Raw genomic sequence first — 18,351 nt, 5'->3', positions numbered from 1 at the left:
GTGGAGGGAGCTGCACATCTGCCTTTTGCTGGGTGTTTTTCCCTTCTCTAATCAAGGTACATTTTTTTGAGTCTGCATTCAATTCCAATTAAGGGTTGCTTTTATACCTCTCATAGAGGATCAGCTATATTTAACACCACCATTCACTCTAACTAGTAATTGGATTTTATAAGGTAAAAGGCTTTTAAAGCCACCTTGAGTCTCAAACCCTCTCTCTGCTGCTAATGAACCAGGCTGGCTGAGGTCCAGGCAGGACCTGCCCGGGGCAGGGGCTGGTCAGGCCCGGAGACCTTGTGTCTCACCTCTGTTGGTACTGAGCAGAACTGTGCACAGAAATTCACCAGATTTTCAGTTAAAAGCAGTTATTTTCTGAAAAAAGTAAGAAGAGGGGCCGGGAGTTTGGCTTAATGGTAGAGTACTTGCCTGGCATGCGTAAAGACCCAGGTTTGATTCCTCAGTACCACATACATAGAAAAAAGCCTGAAGTGGTGCTGTGGTTCAAGTGGTAGAGCTCCAGCCTTGAGAAAGTCCAAGGACAGTGCTCAGGCCCTGAGCTCAAGCCCAGGACTGGGAAAAAAAAAAAGTAGGAAGAAACATAAGAGTGATTTGAGGGTCTACACACGTTGGCTTTTTTGAGCATTCAGAATTTGGCCTTAACCATACCAGCTGTAAAGAAGTAAGGAGACAATCCTGTATTAACAAATATGTAACCTTTTCTTGGAAAGGAAAAGTCCTGCAAAGACAGAGGACTTTTGCAGTATTCCCTGAGGTTAATGCTGATGCCCCCCACTTTCAGATTGCTTTTGTGGCCACAAATAAAACTTTCTCCAATGTCAAAAAGCAATTATCTTGTAAAACCTGAAGTAAGAAGAACCACCAAGTAGGTCAGCACAGACTAACTAAAAAGCAAAAGATTTTTCTAAATTAGCAAAAAGTCCAAAGTGAAGAGGCATGATTCAAATGGTAGAGCACCAGCCTTGAGTGGAAAAAGCTAAGGGAGAGCACCTGAGTTCAACCCCAGTACTAGCATATACATCAGACAGACGAGAGACAGGGAGGGAGGCAGGTAGAAGCCCAGCAGACCCACACCCCCCGCTGAGGCAGCACCCTCACGGACTCAACCCCTGTGAACCGTTGCAGCTGGCTCTGGGCTGAACACTCGTTCTTAACACTTGGTGTGAGAGGGAAAGACATGGAAATCTGATCCCATGGAAGCAGGATTTTCCATTTTAGCTCATGATTCTTCTTCTTCGACGATGGGATTTAAATTCTAACAAATGTCAGTCCTGCTGTGGAGTACGGGCGGATGATGTGGTGGGAATCGCCCAGCCTTGGCTTTTATCCCTTTCCGGGAGAGCTGTGGATGTGGTCAGGAACTCCTCTGTTTAATAGAAGGCTGGGCTCACCTCGCCAGTGTTACAGTATTTTCATGGCTCCCGCTGGAGCGCTGAGCATGGAACCCAGGGCCCCTCATGAGCCAGGCTAGTGCTCTGCCAGGTTTTCCTGTTAGAAGAAGACTATGCCATCCTGGTTATTCAGGTTGTTTATAAATGATGTAAACAGCCCATCCAGCCTCCCGTGTCCACTTTTAAGTAAGCTCTGGCATTTCTGGAAACAAGTCCTTTGTTATTCAATCTTTCAGTATTTTTTCACATGACACGCAAAATCTCAAAGGTGCATTTCCCTTCAGATTTGTTTTAAGAGTCCTGACTTATTAAGGATATAGAGTGATCTTTATCTTTTTTCTCTTCTTATCACAACTAATTAGAGAGAGGGATTTCTAGATAACGTCTCTCTCGTTGTCTTCTGATTTTGAGCTGTCCTTTCCTTTTGTTCTCTGCTGTCTTTTGTGAGGTGCAGTGGACCTGCGGTCAGCTTCGCCCACAGTGACCCCACCGCGCTGGTCCGGCCTAGCTCCTCCTCCTGTCTGTTTGGGGCGATGTGTGTACAGTGTTTACATCAACAACTCACTTTCCATTGTCTCCTCAGCAATGAAAAGCACAAGTTCTTTGAGGGTCTGGAGCAGGGTTCAGTATTTTCCCAGGTGATTGGAGTTGAAATTGCAGGCAAGTTGACTATGTAACATCTCACATTTGAAGTACATTAAGATTTTCTTTGGATCTAATTGCATTTCATAGTTATTCCATGAAATTTCCACAACCGTTTGCAAGGAACGAACTTCAATCTCCTCTATGCACTCACCCACGCCGCCGGTATTTGTGGTTTTGGCTGCCTCTTTCAAGGAGGCAGCACATGCGCTAAAGCCTTTCCTTCCGCTGGGCTTACGTGCTTACTTCTTACACCGTATGTAAAAGTCACATCCACCTCATCCACCCTCTCGTTAGCCTCCTCTTCCTGGTCCAGGTGTTTTATGCGCATGGATGGAAGGTGGCAGTGAAGCCTGCTGGAATTGTTTTAGGAAGGAGACAGGGGAAGGAGCGGGACGGATGGAAATATCACAGTGAAACTCCCACCTTGTACAACTATTTATGTTATGAAACGTCCTTGTAAAGTCCTGCACTGTATCAGCCAGTGACGTGGTGTTCAAGTCATGAATAGTCCAGGCTATGGCGGTGAGGCTGGCTTAGAACCGCCCACCGCGGGAGCACGTAGACCACCACTGTGGGCTGCATCATAGGCCAGTGACTGGGAAACTACTGCCACCTCGTGGCTGGATTCCCTAATTGCAGGCCCAGGCCTATGGACCAGAGCTGAACTTCAGCTGTAGGACAAGGTGACAGGTAGCCCAGGAGCCTGTACCTCCATCCCCCCCCCCCACTTTGCAGGAGGTGGAGCCAGGAAGGCTGTGGTTTGAGGCCAGACCTGGGGGTGAGGGGGAATTAGTGAAACCATCTCAACCAATAATCCTGATGTGCTGGCTCACACTTGCCATTCAGGAGACACGGGATGTGTCTTTGCAGGCCAGCATGGACATGAGAACTTATCCTAACGATAACACAGGCAAAACATGGCTGGAAGTGTGGCTCAGCCTAGAAGTTCAAATCTCAGATCACCAAAAACCTAACTTGATTCTCCCTCTCCCTCCCTCTCCCTCTCCCTCTTTCCCTCCCCCCCCCTCTCTCACACACACACACATTTAACAACAATTATTCCTAGAAAGCAATCGTTTCTGCCAGATCACTTTATCCTGGTAATTAAAATACTCAGTCTTTATCTTGAAATAGTTAGATTGATGGTAGATAGATGATCGACAGATGAGAGGAAGACTTATGAATGGCTACTGAACAATTTCTCCCTCTGACATTGCAGGGTCTCGTGGTGAGAAGGCCTTGGGAAGCTCTGGGCAGCTCTGCTCCACAGCAGCTTCTATCCAAGGTGTCCAAACCTGGCTGTGGCTGGTGAGCAAGGCCCATGGCAGCTGGGGACTTGATTTTCTTATCTGTAAACTTAGAGGCTCAGCTGACCTGAGAGGCCTCCATCTGCCCCCCGCCAGGGGCTCCTGACCACAGAGCCAAGCCACCGCTCCAGGCCAGGCCCAGCAGGTTGGACGGCAAGGGGCAATGGTTTTTAGATGGCCACCAAATAAGAGCTCAGGTCACGGAGGCAGCCACCGATTTCCCACAGCCTCTGGGGGAAACCCAAGCCCGAGTGACTCAATGTGATGATGTCATGCAGGAAAGCATGCAGCCGGGAGAGAGTTTTATTAGTGTGAGTAAGGGTACATTTCCAAGTGAGTTCCGAGACCTTAAGAATTAAGTGTGTCTGTCCCCGGGGGGGGGGGCGGGTGGCAGAGATGATCTGGGTCTTCAGAGCCTGCAGGGCTCCATGCAAGCAGCTCCCAGAGCCAAGGCAAAGGTTAGGAGAAAAGAAAGGCCAGCCAGACCTCAGGAAAGCATCTTCCACGGAGCAGAACGGGGGCGCCTTACCAGGGGCACACCTGTCAGGTAAAGCGGTTTTCAAGGCCCTCTGAACCATGTGTCTCCTGGCAGAGGACCGTTTCTCCTGCAGGGCCCCCAGATCAGCTGCCTTGAGGCAAATGTGGGGAACGGGTCCAACATTCAGATGCTAGAGCAGGCACGGTCTACATGCGGATGAGAAGGGAGACAGCCATGCTGGTTGACGTGAGCACCTGCATCTGCGAGCCACATCCATTAGAGGAGCCATCTCCAGATGGTCACATGGTCCTGCCACTAATAAAGCCAAAGGGCAGCGCACTGGTATAGCAAGCAGGAAGTCCCGGAATCCCCAATATAAAGACAAAGACAGAGGGAGACCCCAAAAGACACCAAGACAAGAAAGAGAGAGAAAAAGAGAAAGAGAGGGAAGGAGGGAGAGAGGGAGAAGGAAGGGAGACAAAGAAAAAGACAGAGATAGAAAAAAATACAGAAATGGCCATATTTTTACTTGTATAATTAAGTGACCCAGGCCCTATGAATGCACTTAGTATGGCATTTAATGCATTTTAGGACTTCAATAAATGCAACACACACACACACACACACACACACACACACACACACACACACACACACTGGAAATTCTGAGACTGTAGAGGGAGGAGGACACACCAGCTCCTCTCCACAAGGGTTAATGCTATCAGATTCCAGAACTAATTGCTTGGTATTTAAGTAATTTGTTGGGAGTCGACGGAAAGAGCCAAGCCTTAAATTTGAAGTCTTGGTTTTGCAAGGTCAGCCCCCATTCTACAGAAGCCTGTAATCCACCGGGGAATAAGCCCATGCTCTGCAATGTGCCCGCCACACAGACTGGGGGATCCATCCACAGTGCAGCTCCCTTCCCAGTCAGGAGCCTGACAGCTCCCAGAAGCTCTGTAATTATCCCTAACGTGCCTGCAGATCATCATGGCGCCCCATTCGTCGCTGGCAGCCTCGGGCAGATGTGCATGCCACTCACGGCTGTGAGCTGAGCTCGGAGGTGTGAGGCAGCTGAGACCCCACAGCCCGGCCCTGCCCCCAGGCTCCGGGGGCTGCAACTGAACCTGCTTATCCAAAACAACAACAAGAATCATGAAAGGAGAGGCTCAGGGGGGGTGACAGCTGGGAAGGACGGGGTGGGGAATGCAGCCCTTGCTTCTCAACGTTCTCCACTGTGTATCTCTACATTCCCATGCTGGGGCTTCTTGAGAGCTGGGTCAAAATGTCTATCCCAGACGTTGGCTCATCGACGGCAGAGGGCAGCCTTCACCATCACCCTGTGGCACCAAAGCCAGGGAACAACTGTCCTGGCTTGGTACCAAGATCTTAGAGATTAGGCATATTTAGGGGCTCAGGCTGCCTGCCCTGGAGCCACCAGCTGTCGACTTTAGACCAAGCGTGATGGACCATCCGCACATTTTGCCAGTGTGTTGAACTCATAGGATTTTGAAGCAAGAGATAGCGTTGTCCCCGCCACGGGCTCCCTCACTCCATCGCAGATAAAAATAAGCAAAGCTCCTTTTAGAATCTCTGTATACTTTTTCCCCCTCTGACAGCCTTCAAGTGGCAGCATATGATTTGGTCCCCGAGACATACAAAGTGTTTTAATTAAAGGTTGTCTAAAAATACAGAACGTTTCCACAACCACATCTGCCATTAACTCTGCTGACACGCTGGCGGCAGTAAGACCCAGAAAATTCTTTACATATTAAAAGGACTCAGAGTGCGCCTTCACACGGCCGTCTGCCTGTGTCCGCACGTGTGCCGCGGTGTCCGCACGTGTGCCGCGGTGACCACAGTAATTACAGGCCTGGAAGCCCACTCCGATTTGCTCCTACAACTTGAGAAACAAGCTTGGAGCTTCCCCGCATCTCTCTGGATGGCTTTATTTAAGCATCCTGTGAGTGCAGGTGATGGCCTCAATGTCCACGGGTGGAGCTGGCTTTCTCTCCAAGCGCCCCCTCTCTCCCTGTGGCCTCGGTCAGGTGCTCCTGGGGGCCTGAGGTACTCTTCAAGATGTAGATGAGCCAGGGATGTGTAAAGCACCATCTTCTCCAAGAATCCCTCCACCATGGTGGGGCAGGTTTGTTCCCTCCTCAGGGTCTCCTTCCCACAGGCGTGGGTTATGGTAGTGCCGTGGGAAACGAAGGCTTTCCTTAGGCAAGAGGAGGAATAGCAAGCAGTGATTGGGAGGAGGAGGAGAGAGCAAGAGAGAGGGGTCAGGGAGGGGAGAGGAACACCTGAGTCCAAGCACCACCTCCTGCCCTTGTAGCTGGGAGATAAGGACCACCAACCTCACTTCTCTGCCTCGGTTTTTCCCATCAGTGACATCTGAGTGGTGGCAGCACTGACCTTCCAGCTTGTTCACACGAATTATGGCAGAGTGTTCAGAACAGTGCTTCGTACACACGTGGCCTGCGTGCAGTGAGTCTGATGTCATCTCGAGTCAGACTTTCTCTGGACAGCAGTGTGGACTGGGGAAGCCAGCCCTTGACTGACCCAGTGGAGGGGAGCTGTACGCTTCCTCCCTCCATCTCCTTCCAGCTGGGCCTCTGGGACTCCACCCTGATCCAGGAGGAGAAAGGCATTGCAGGATGGGCCAAGTGGGGCCTGGGAGTCGCCTGCCATCTTGGCCTCCGTGGGATCCGTGGAGGGCCCCACCGGTCCTCTTGCTCCTTCACCCAAAATTCTTCCCTCCATTGAGTCATTGCCCGGCTGCGGTGAGTTCTGCAGGACAGCAGGCCCTCGGGGAGCAGCAGAGCAGGTGCCGCTCCACACACTGAGACTTGGGTGAGGCCGGTCACAGGAGACAAGCAGGTGGCACTCGAGGGGCTGCTTGGGAGCGGGGGTGGTAGTCAAAGAGCACATCTGCTTCCGGCAGGGCTCTGGGCCAGGAAACGACCCTGTGGAGCAGGGGAAGGGATAGAGTGGCCAGGGGGATTGGGGCCGGAGCCAGAGCCTGGTTTCTGGGAGCAGCTGCAGCCCACGTGGAGGCGCGGGAGACCGGGCCAGCTGACTGTTTAAGAAGCAGTGCTGTGACTTAAGAATCTCCTGCTGCTGTTTCTCAAGTGAAAGCCGCAGCTTCTCACTGTGTCCTCCTGAAAGAAGTTTTTTGCATTGTTCTCACAGATGCCATGCAGATCGGGGGCCGGGTGGCCCCCAGTCGTCCTGGTTCAGTTACAGACAGGAGATGCGGCAGATTCAGTGAGGTCTTCATCCAGGCATTCCCTTTCTCTGGGAAGATGTTATTTATCCATTTTGGGAGAAACTCTGGGAAGAGCTGAGAATGTTGAGTGTGTAAGATGGGAGAAGGGCAAGCAAAGGTTTGGGGGCCCCATGCATGTCGGCCTGGTTGCTTCCAGAAAAGCCAAGTGAATTCAGAACCAATCAGTTCTCTTTGCAAATATTTAATAACAAAAAGACACCCACTTCCCGATTCATCCGCTATGCTGGGACGTCACTTGTAAGGCACAAGAGCACAACTGAGAGGAACGAGCCAGGACCACTGCGTTCTCCCGCCCGGCCTGCATCTGGGGGTCTGCCACGGGGAGCCCAGCAGCCCAGCCAGAAGCCAGGAAGACCTCACTGGCTTCCCAGCACATGGCCCCATGCCTGGCTCCAGGGCACGACTTCCTCGGAGGCCTGCCAAGCCCACTGCTAACTCGGCCTGCGCACAGCAGCCCCGAGGACACTTCCAAACTCCAACTCTAGCCACATACGTTTGCCATTTGAAGAGACCTCCACCAGGCTCAGGAACGGAAATGAGAGGGAAGGGGATGGCAGAGACCAGACAGCGGGTGCTGGCCCTGGGCCTGCACCCAGCTTCCTGTCACAGCCTGGTCACCCATCACCCCACCACCCCAGCAAAACTGCCGCCTCCTTGGCTTCCCCAATCGTTCTTTAAAGGTTGGCCACAGGATGCTGTCCTGTCCTGTGTGCTGTTAATACTATGGTATACGGCGTGCTTCACCTATAGCATTTGAATTCTTCTGAACAAGAAGTTCACAAAGGGAACAAAAAAATGTTAGAAAACACATATGTGAAATATTACGGCTTTTAGACATTTGAGGGAGTTATTTCCAATGTTTGGTCCGGTGGTTTGCTCCTTTTATTACACACACGCATTCACCTGCTGCTCGGTGGGCATCCCGTGAAAAACTCCACATCACTTCATGGCTGGAATTACTGATTCCTCTTTACCACGAAGCTGGCTTGGTAGCTATTGTATGAACCGCAGTTCATACAGACACAGAATGCCATCTATACGCCAATCAACAAAACATTTTCTCTTAAAAAAATGTTATTTAGTAATCCTTGAACTCTATGTCTTTCCAGAAATCACCTCTGAACGGGGGCAGAGCAGACTTCAGCTCTGCGTGGAGTGGGTGAGATGGGCGAGACCCATGCCAGCCGAGGACCTTCCTCCATTTCCTGCCCAGGGCAAACAAACTCATCCCCTTCACAGCACAGGGCAGGAGAGCGCTGCTGGCACGAATAAAGATGAAACTATGAATAGTTAATGACAAAATGCCCTAGTTACGGGAGGCCAACCTGGAGCTCGGAGGTCTGGAAGCCCGGAGCGTCCCTGGGGCTGGAGGAGGTGAGGGTTCAGGACAACACTGAGCTTCCCGGGGCTCTGCCTCCACACCTCGGGTTGCTCCAGATGCCGTTTGAAGTGATCACGGGTGAACGTGGGTTCAACGCTTCTTTGTCAGGCATAGGTGAACAAGGGTTGAATACTAGGCCGAGGTGGAGATTCATAGACACAGGGTCTCCCTTCAGTGCTGCAAACGTACTGCTTAAAACCTGCTTTGAAAGCAGAGGTGTCCTCAAGGCCATCAAGGAAGAAAGAGACGGGTGGAATGGGTTTCCATTGAACGCGCAGTCAGCCTGCAGCTGTCTAAGGAGCAGCAGCTGGGAGGCCGCGGCGAGGTCCCTTCCTGCCTCGAGGCTCACCTTCCCCGCTCCACATTCGGTTTCCACACTGAAGTCCTCTCTCGAGTTCCCACAGCTCTGATAGCCTAGGGTGATGAGACCATCCTGCGATTCTATAGAGGCGTGAGTTTGAGTTTTCTGCATGTGGATTTTCTTTTTTCTGTTTTTTTTGTTTTGTTTTTTGCCAGTCCTGGGCTTGAGCTCAGGGCCTGAGCACTGTCCTTGGACTTTCTCAAGGCTAGAGCTCTACCACTTGAGCCTCAGCATCACTTCCGGCTTTTCTATGTATGTGGTACCGAGGAATCGAACTCCGGTCTTTGTGCCTGCGAGGCAAGCACTCTACCACTAGGCCACACTCCCAGCCCCTGCCTGTGGATTTTCACAGATGAAGATTTGTCTTCAGATTTGCATTTTGAAGCATGGTCAGTGGAGGCCAGGCCATGCAACTCAGTCCTCTCCAGCCCAACTCTGGCTCAGTGAGCACCAAGACCCACCTTTCACAAGTACCAGAGCTGCTAACCAAGCCCTGCAGGGTGGCCACACTTGAATTTGATCCCCAGAGCACCCAACTATCACTCCAGAGACAGAGGAGGATTGGGAGTTTAAAGCCAGCTTGGGGCTACAATGTATGACTGAACAACAACAAAAAAGTTCTTTAAAAAGATGAAAAATGTTTCATGTAAGTTGAAAATTGTACTGTAAGTGTTGTAAGGTAACACATTCTTTATTCAATACAAAAGATTTAAATGTATATATATATATTAAAAAATAATACCATAAAACATTAGAAACATAAGGTTTTAACACAGGCTTTATGGCAGAAAGCCCCTTGGAAGCCTGAGACCACTGGGAAAGAGTGGAATATGGAAATTTCCTTTTATTCATTTTTTTCTTTCTATTGTTAGAGAGCAGGACTCAATCTCACTATGTAACACTGCAGGGTCATGGGCAGGTGCCTTACCACACCTCCAACCGCACTAAGAAGAAACGGAGAATACTTGTAATGCAACTGAAAAAGAGTGAAATGGACCCCAACCATGAGAAAGGGTACTCCATATGCAAAAATTACTTATTATATTTTATCAGCAATGAAGTGGAAGAGAAATAAATTCACCAGCAGAAAAGCAAATTTAAAAAGAAAAATAAACCTATCACCTTTATCATAACAATGAAAAAAAGAAAAAGCAATGTGCCACTATTTTCTTTGGATACTGGCAAACACTGAAAAGGTATGATAAAGTCCGCTGCTCGTAAAAGGACAGGAAAAATGTGCTTGCAGACACAGTAATGGGCCTTTGTCAAGGGCACTTCATTCCTGAAAACCAGATGCTTAAGAACACTGCTGTAAGAGAATAATAAATCAAGTTCGTGCTCGAAGGTAAAGCTGGTGATCTGGGAAGGCTGAAGATGTTGGATATTCAGAGCACCCATTGTCACCCAGGCATATCATCCAAACACCAGAAGACGGCAAAGATGTTTCTTTGCTGGCACCCCAAAAGGGTCCTGTTAGGGTGAAGAGAGTCAACGAGGAGAAACCACAAGTCTCTCGCTGAAGAAAAGCCTGGCTTCACGCATGGGTTTGTATGACGCCCTTAAAGAACTCGTGTGGAGTCTCAGCCCCTTCCAGAACCCGGAGGAGAGGAGGTGCTGGCTTTCGCAAGGCAGGACCGGCTGCGCCCCCAAGCCAGATGAGGACACTAGAAGGAAAGGTCTGTGGCGACTGGGGAGATGGAAACCCTCCCCATAGTACTTGCAGCTGAACTCCACAGGAGCAGGATCCCAAGGAGCACGCTCAGGGGGCGTGAGCACTCCACACACACCGGCCACAACCGTGGCTGCCACACTGAGAAAACCAGGGCTCCAGCCTATGCCACCATCTCCACAGACGCACACACGAACACCATCTAACAACATCACACTTTCCTGACACATTCGTGGCTGGGTGCAGTGACCCACACCTATGATCCCAGCACCTGGGAGGCAGAAGAAGGGCCAGCCAGAGCTGCATAGCAGCAGCCCGTCTCTAAATAAATACATAAATAAATAAGTCGTACACACACGCACACACGTTCACACACAAAACCGCAAAGCAAATTAGGCACAGAGGAATACACTTCACCCAAAGAAAAACCGCACGTGGCAAGCCCACGGCGCCACCACGCACACTTATACCACGCTGACGCTCAGGCACCAGCGCGGGGCTGGTGGAGTCTTGGCTGGAGCAGAGAGTAACCGAACTGGAAAGGGAGGAGTGCAGCTGTCTCCGTCAAAGGTGACACCGTCATATTCATAGAAAACCCGACGGGCTCTGCCCCAGAGGGAGGTCATGGGTCCATGTGGCAAAGTTGCACCATGCAAAAGCAAGCTAGGAAAATAAAATTAAGAAACATGTGTCCTCCGGTAGCATCAGGGAGTTCCACGCACATATAAGTAGGCTCCTTGTCTAGTGTGTGCATGTTGGTTCATTAATTTTTACAACTGTGCCATACCCACGTCAGATAGTAGTAATCAGGTGAGCTGGGTCATGGGGTCTCATGACTGCAATCTCAGCACTCAGGGGGTCACGTGCTCGAAGCAGCCTGGGCTACCTAGTGAGACTGTCTCCAGAGATCACACACTAGGAAGACGAGGTGTGGTACATGCGATAATATCCACCTGTATATGTGTCACCCACACGTCCCTGTATGGAAACCTGTGCACGTTACAAGGATGGAGACATCTGAACTGGACGGCAATTCTCTAAAATACTGCGTGATGGCTTTCGGTGACAGGGTGACACTACTTTGACCGTTTCTTCTGCATTTTGTTTTCTTGTCTTCGAGTATTCTTTGCAAAGTGTTACTTAGAGTCACAAAAGAATCAGCTAAGAAGTACCCTCGTGGATGCCAGGGCACGGTGCCTGCGAGCCGAGGCCGGCTTCACAGGACTTGGTGTCCCGACCGCAGTGCCTCTCCTGGGCCTGGGTCCACCGAGCCCCTTCCAGAGGATCTGGAGGTGGGGTGCTGGGCGGCCATTCTCAGGGCTGCCTCCTCTTCTCACTCTGAGACGGCACTCAGCCCTCTCTGGTGGCCAGGGAGCAAGGCTGGTCCTGAGAAAGCCCCACGCCCGGCTCTCGGAGGGCGTTGAGGCCGCTCACTCCTGCACATTTGTTTTCCCCTTCTGCGGGTCTGGGTTTGTTTTGGTGGAGAAGTAAGAAAGTCATAATTTTGTGTCATCTTCCCAGCTACAGAGCGAGGTCACGTGACGCGACGTTTCACCAGAAGCAGCACTTTTATCCTGTCAGGTTGCCAGGCAACGCCAGCTGCTGCGGACATCACGTGAGGGGGGGGGGCCGCAGACTGACTTTAGCAGCCTAAAATTACCTCCCAATCTGCTCACCAAAATCCTGAGACATCCAAGGCCCGCGCCCAAGGAAAGGCTTCCGAGATGCTCCGTGGAGAGATGCCGGGGACAAATTGTGCGCTGTTCTCGGGATGTGGCACGGCAGCCTGAAGGCACTTCGGAACAGCACCCCAAGACCCCAGGACAGGCGGCAGGACACGCCTGCCACCCCCAGCAGTTTGCCCAGTGCCACAAGGAGAAGGGCAATTTTCAGCTGTGTTAAAGGGACTTTGAAACTTTCAAATCTATTTTTACTTACGTCAAAATTATGTCGCCATGCCGGGCGCAGTGGCTCACGCCTGTCCTTCTAGCTCCTCGGGAGGCTGAGATCTGAGGATCACAGTTCAGAGCCAGCCCAGCACAAAAGTCCTTATTAACCACCAGAAAACCAGAAATGCCACTGTGTCTCAAGTGGTAGAGAGCTAGCCTTGAGCTGAAGAGCTCAGGGACAGCGCCCAGGCTCTGAGTTCAAACCCTGTGACCAAACCATCTATCCATCTATCCACAAGTTGCTCTAATTAAAGACATATGGGAGGTAAAGAAACGAATACTTTTCTACTGTAATGTAATTATGCCGTGATTGAAGATTTATACTCAGACAGTTATTTTACTGTTTCCATATGAGACACAACAGTACATTCTGTGAATTCAGTCTAATTAGTGAGGGTTCCCAGGGAGAACTGACAACATGCTCAAGAGAACCATAGCAACGTTCTCAACCGATCTTCTTTCAGGCACTTAAAAACAGACTGGTCTCGACCCTGCCCAAAGAATAAACTATGACCACAAGGACAGCCTGGACTGGAAGATCGTAGAGCTCACGGTACCACATTGGGCAGGCTTTCCTTTTGTGTTGTTTTGTCCCTGTGTTACACTCCAAGCCTCACTTACACCTACCAGGCGCGGGCGCCACCTCTTGAGCCACACCCAGGCCTCCCCTCCCTAGTAGATGCCGTGTACTGATTTCTACGAACCAAGGTGCCAAGGTGAGTGCTGGACAGTGGTGGGCAAGTAAATGGCAAAGGACCCTGGGGACATGGGAGTGGCTGGAATGTTGCTAGTGGGGCCAGGGGAAAGGGCGGCTGGAGTTGAGGGAGACCTCGAGGAGGAGTTGAGGGAGACCTCGAGCAGGAGTTGAGGGAGACTTCGGAGAGTTGAGGGAGTCTTCGGGGAGGTGGGAGAGACCTCGAGGAGGAGTTCAGGGAGACCTCGAGGAATTGAGGGAGACTTTGGGGAGTTGAGGGAGACCTGGAGGAGTTGAGGGAGACCTCGAGGAGGAATTGAGGGAGACCTTGAGGAGGAGTTGAGGGAGACCTCGAGGAGGAGTTGAGGGAGACCTTGAGGAGGAGTTGAGGGAGACCTCGAGGAGGAGTTGAGGGAGACTTCGGGGAGTTGAGGGAGACTTTGGGGAGTTGAGGGAGACCTGGAGGAGTTGAGGGAGACCTCGAGGAGGAGTTGAGGGAGACGTCGAGGAATTGAGGGAGACTTTGGGGAGTTGAGGGAGACCTGGAGGAGTTGAGGGAGACCTCGAGGAGGAGTTGAGGGAGACCTTGAGGAGGAGTTGAGGGAGACCTCGAGGAGGAGTTGAGGGAGACTTCGGGGAGTTGAGGGAGACGTCGAGGAGGAGTTGAGGGAGACCTCGAGGAGTTGAGGGAGACCTCGAGGAGGAGTTGAGGGAGACCTCGAGGAGGAGTTGAGGGAGACTTCGGGGAGTTGAGGGAGACCTCGAGGAGGAGTTGAGGGAGACCTCGAGGAGTTGAGGGAGACCTCGAGGAGTTGAGGGAGACCTCGAGGAGGAGTTGAGGGAGACCTCGAGGAGGAGTTGAGGGAGACCTCGAGGAGTTGAGGGAGACTTTGGGGAGTTGAGGGAGACCTGGAGGAGTTGAGGGAGACCTCGAGGAGGAGTTGAGGGAGACCTTGAGGAGGAGTTGAGGGAGACCTCGAGGAGGAGTTGAGGGAGACTTCGGGGAGTTGAGGGAGACTTTGGGGAGTTGAGGGAGACCTGGAGGAGTTGAGGGAGACCTCGAGGAGGAGTTGAGGGAGACCTGGAGGAGTTGAGGGAGACCTCGAGGAGGAGTTGAGGGAGACGTCGAGGAATTGAGGGAGACTTTGGGGAGTTGAGGGAGACCTGGAGGAGTTGAGGGAGACCTCGAGGAGGAGTTGAGGGAGACCTTGAGGAGGATTTGAGGGAGACCTCGAGGAGGAGTTGAGGGAGACTTCGGGGAGTTGAGGGAGACCTCGAGGAGGAGTTGAGGGAGACCTCGAGGAGGAGTTGAGGGAGACCTCGAGGAGGAGTTGAGGGAGACCTCGAGGAGTTGAGGGAGACCTCGAGGAGGAGTTGAGGGAGACCTCGAGGAGTTGGGGGAGACCTCGAGGAGTTGAGGGAGACCTCGAGGAGGAGTTGAGGGAGACCTCGAGGAGGAGTTGAGGGAGACCTCGAGGAGGAGTTGAGGGAGACCTCGAGGAGTTGAGGGAGACCTTGAGGAGGAGTTGAGAGAGACTTCGGGGAGTTGAGGGAGACCTCGAGGAGGAGTTGAGAGAGACCTCGAGGAGGAGTTGAGGGAGACCTCGAGGAGTTGAGGGAGACCTCGAGGAGGAGTTGAGGGAGACCTCGAGGAGGAGTTGAGGGAGACTTCGGGGAGTTGAGGGAGACTTTGGGGAGTTGAGGGAGACCTGGAGGAGTTGAGGGAGACCTCGAGGAGGAGTTGAGGGAGACCTTGAGGAGGATTTGAGGGAGACCTCGAGGAGGAGTTGAGGGAGACTTCGGGGAGTTGAGGGAGACCTCGAGGAGGAGTTGAGGGAGACCTGGAGGAGTTGAGGGAGACCTCGAGGAGGAGTTGAGGGAGACCTCGAGGAATTGAGGGAGACTTCGGGGAGTTGAGGGAGACCTGGAGGAGTTGAGGGAGACCTCGAGGAGGAGTTGAGGGAGACCTCGAGGAGGAGTTGAGGGAGACCTCGAGGAGTTGAGGGAGACTTTGGGGAGTTGAGGGAGACCTGGAGGAGTTGAGGGAGACCTCGAGGAGGAGTTGAGGGAGACCTCGAGGAGGAGTTGAGGGAGACCTCGAGGAATTGAGGGAGACTTTGGGGAGTTGAGGGAGACCTGGAGGAGTTGAGGGAGACCTCGAGGAGGAGTTGAGGGAGACCTTGAGGAGGAGTTGAGGGAGACCTCGAGGAGGAGTTGAGGGAGACTTCGGGGAGTTGAAGGAGACCTCGAGGAGGAGTTGAGGGAGACCTCGAGGAGTTGAGGGAGACCTCGAGGAGGAGTTGAGGGAGACCTCGAGGAGTTGAGGGAGACCTCGAGGAGGAGTTGAGGGAGACTTCGGGGAGTTGAGGGAGACCTCGAGGAGGAGTTGAGGGAGACTTCGGGGAGTTGAGGGAGACCTCGAGGAGGAGTTGAGGGAGACCTCGAGGAGGAGTTGAGGGAGACCTCGAGGAGGAGTTGAGGGAGACCTCGAGGAGTTGAGGGAGACCTCGAGGAGGAGTTGAGGGAGACTTCGGGGAGTTGAGGGAGACCTCGAGGAGGAGTTGAGGGAGACCTCGAGGAGTTGAGGGAGACCTCGAGGAGTTGAGGGAGACTTTGGGGAGTTGAGGGAGACCTGGAGGAGTTGAGGGAGACCTCGAGGAGGAGTTGAGGGAGACCTTGAGGAGGAGTTGAGGGAGACCTCGAGGAGGAGTTGAGGGAGACTTCGGGGAGTTGAGGGAGACTTTGGGGAGTTGAGGGAGACCTGGAGGAGTTGAGGGAGACCTCGAGGAGGAGTTGAGGGAGACCTGGAGGAGTTGAGGGAGACCTCGAGGAGGAGTTCAGGGAGACCTCGAGGAATTGAGGGAGACTTTGGGGAGTTGAGGGAGACCTGGAGGAGTTGAGGGAGACCTCGAGGAGGAATTGAGGGAGACCTTGAGGAGGAGTTGAGGGAGACCTCGAGGAGTTGAGGGAGACTTTGGGGAGTTGAGGGAGACCTGGAGGAGTTGAGGGAGACCTTGAGGAGGAGTTGAGGGAGACCTCGAGGAATTGAGGGAGACTTTGGGGAGTTGAGGGAGACCTGGAGGAGTTGAGGGAGACCTCGAGGAGTTGAGGGAGACTTTGGGGAGTTGAGGGAGACCTGGAGGAGTTGAGGGAGACCTCGAGGAGGAGTTGAGGGAGACCTCGAGGAATTGAGGGAGACTTTGGGGAGTTGAGGGAGACCTGGAGGAGTTGAGGGAGACCTCGAGGAGGAGTTGAGGGAGACCTTGAGGAGGAGTTGAGGGAGACCTCGAGGAGGAGTTGAGGGAGACTTCGGGGATTTGAGGGAGACTTTGGGGAGTTGAGGGAGACCTCGAGGAGTTGAGGGAGACCTCGAGGAGGAGTTGAGGGAGACCTCGAGGAGGAGTTGAGGGAGACCTCGATGAGGAGTTGAGGGAGACCTGGAGGAGTTGAGGGAGACCTCGAGGAGGAGTTGAGGGAGACCTCGAGGAGGAGTTGAGGGAGACCTCGAGGAATTGAGGGAGACTTTGGGGAGTTGAGGGAGACCTGGAGGAGTTGAGGGAGACCTCGAGGAGGAGTTGAGGGAGACCTTGAGGAGGAGTTGAGGGAGACCTCGAGGAGGAGTTGAGGGAGACTTCGGGGAGTTGAGGGAGACTTTGGGGAGTTGAGGGAGACCTGGAGGAGTTGAGGGAGACCTCGAGGAGGAGTTGAGGGAGACCTTGAGGAGGAGTTGAGGGAGACTTCGGGGAGTTGAGGGAGACCTCGAGGAGGAGTTGAGGGAGACTTCGGGGAGTTGAGGGAGACCTCGAGGAGGAGTTGAGGGAGACCTCGAGGAGGAGTTGAGGGAGACCTCGAGGAGGAGTTGAGGGAGACCTCGAGGAGTTGAGGGAGACCTCGAGGAGGAGTTGAGGGAGACCTCGAGGAGTTGGGGGAGACCTCGAGGAGTTGAGGGAGACTTTGGGGAGTTGAGGGAGACCTGGAGCAGTTGAGGGAGACCTCGAGGAGGTGTTGAGGGAGACCTCGGGGAGTTGGGGGAGACCTCGAGGAGGAGTTGAGGGAGACCTCGGGAGTTGGGGGAGACCTCGAAAAGGAGTTTAGGGAAGGTCTCAATCAGCCACGTGCAGAGAAGAGCAGGCTGAGGAGACATGGCTCGGTGACACCTGAGGGAGAGAAGCAAGCAACATGAGGGAGGCAGAGTCATTTGGCAGGCAGTGAAGAGTGCCCAGGCTGGCTGGACCAGGCTCGGGAAGAGCCCCCTCGGAAGCCAGGAGGAGACACGTGTGAGCTGAGAGTGGGAAGGGACTTGCATGGGACATGTCACCAGGTGAAGGACAAAGCAATCAGGGACACAGGACAGGCATATGGGGGGCAGCTGGGTGGTGAGTAGTGGACAAGACACGGAGGCTGGCCGCTATGGGCGCAGAAGGGACCATCGGGCACTCTCTGAGGTGTCACGAGACAGCAGAGCCGCCCATTTAAATGCAATTAGGATCTGAGGATGTCAGACACCGCAGGAAGGAACTTTTTTTTTTTTCCTGCCAATTGTCCTCTAGTAAGCAAGGCACATCTGGAAAGACATCTGTAGCGTGAGTCCGGTTCAACTCACAATCCGAACCCAGCACAAGCCTAGCAGTGCTCAAAGGAGAAAGACACAGAGATTAGCACGCAGAGAAACTGATGAGGCTGGAGCCCCACGCCCAGCCTGGGCGCAGAAGAGCTAACCTGACTCCCTGGGGGCGCAAAGGCACCCTGGCACTTTGGTTCATATGGAAAAACCAGGAGCACGCCACTTCAGCAAGCAGCAAATGTATTTTTCCTTTAGGAAACAAGACTATACATGGTCACTGTGGGTGAAATAAAAGCAGAAGGAACACCTGCCTTGCTCTCAGGTCTTGAGAAAACCCAAGGACAGTGCTCAGCCCCTGAGCTCAAGCCCAGGACTGGCAAAAAAATAAAAAATAAATTTTTTTTAAAAAAGGTTCAAATCACTGCCAGGGATGGTCAATATATTTCAGAGCAAAGCTTCGGTCTCAAAAACAGCCACGCATGGAACTCAAATTGCGTCTGCAGGACACTGCTCTGTTACATCTCCCCGCGAGCCAGCCGGGCCACACCTCGCCTGCTCCCCCACTCCTCTCCTCACGTTTGAGGCGTCTATCTCTTTACGTCTTCGTTCCA

This window comes from Megascapheus bottae, chromosome 30 (genome assembly GCF_031878675.1).
Source record: "Megascapheus bottae isolate mThoBot1 chromosome 30, mThoBot2.hap1, whole genome shotgun sequence".
NCBI classification, from domain to species: Eukaryota; Metazoa; Chordata; class Mammalia; order Rodentia; family Geomyidae; genus Megascapheus; species Megascapheus bottae.
This window is presented reverse-complemented; position numbering follows the sequence as displayed.